The following is a 1,402-nucleotide window of genomic DNA, read 5'->3' as shown; positions in this document are numbered from 1 at the left end:
CCTGCCCAATGCTGCCCTCTACAGAATCCACCCCCCAAACCTCCAGGTATTTCCCTCCTTAGAGCTGGCAACCCTACATTCCCCTCAGTGCCTGTTGGTAGGCAACTAAGCTTGGTCCTGTCACCTACTTTGGCCTTTGGGAGAAAACACATTGGGGCCAGTCCTGATAGGGTTGCCAACTCCAGATGGGAAATTCCTGGAGACTTGAGGGATGGAGCCTGAAGAGGGTGAGGTTTGAGGAGGGACCTCAGACAGGTACACTGCCATAGACTCCACCCTCCAAACCAGTCAGTCCCACATAGGGAACCATTGTTGCCAATCTCCAGGTGAGGGCTGGAGAGCACTCAGAATTACAACTGCTCTGCAGAAGGGAGGGCAGAAGTCAGCTGAAGTCAAAGGGGCAGATAATGGTAGTTTGATGGCTAGCTGGGAAGGAGATGGGGTTGCCAACTACATGCTGACAAATTCTTAGGGATTTGAGGGGTGGAGCCTGGAGAGGGTGGGACCTCAGACAGGTAGAATGCCATAGACTCCACCCTCCAAACCAGCCATTTTGTCCTGGGTAACAATTGCTGCCAATCTCCAGGTGAGGGCTACAGATCACTCACAATTACAACTGCTCTTCAGGTAGCACAGATCAGTTCCTCTGGAGAAAACAGTGGACTCTGTCATTATACCCTGCTGAGGTCACCACAGCAAATTGACACTGTTTGCCCAAAGCCAGAGCACTGCCCCAGAGCCTCTTTCTAGATCCCGTTGTATTGCTTTCACAACGGGCTTTACTGCTAGTATGTAAATAAAATGCAAACCTAGGGTTACCAGGCCACCGGCTGGGGTTGGGGGGAGAAGGGATAGGGTTGACATATCTAGTTTGGGAAACTCCTGGAGACTTGGGGGTGGAGCCTGGGGAGGACAGGGATCTCAGTGGGGCACAGTACCATCCAGTCCATCCTCCAAAGTATCCATTTTCTCCAGAGGAATTGATTTCTGGGGTCTGGAGATGAGCTGTAATTCCGGGGGATCCCCAGGTCCCACCTGGAGGCTGGCATCCCTATGTGAACCAGATATGCATCTACATCATCCCTTATCATCTATTTTAAGATTAGAAGATAAAATTCAATTTCATAGATTCTCACCCATGTGAGAATCTGAGAGATTCAGGGGTGTTTTGGGATGTAGCCATTTTATATAGGCCCAGTTAGGTGAAACTCACATGACCATACCAAAACCTTCCAGTTTGTCACTTCTGATGGTAGAGGTAAGCACTTAGAATAATAGAATCATAGAATGTTAGAGTTGGAAGGGACCTTGCAGGTCATCTAGTCCAACCCCCTGCACTCTGCAGGAGCAGAGCCGAAAGATAGCCCTACAACATACCCGAAAGATGGTCGTCCAGCCTCCG

This window comes from Gekko japonicus, unplaced genomic scaffold (assembly GCF_001447785.1).
Source record: "Gekko japonicus isolate JY-2015 unplaced genomic scaffold, Gekko_japonicus_V1.1 scaffold1695, whole genome shotgun sequence".
Lineage (NCBI taxonomy): Eukaryota > Metazoa > Chordata > Lepidosauria > Squamata > Gekkonidae > Gekko > Gekko japonicus.
Note: the sequence above shows the minus strand (reverse complement) of the source record.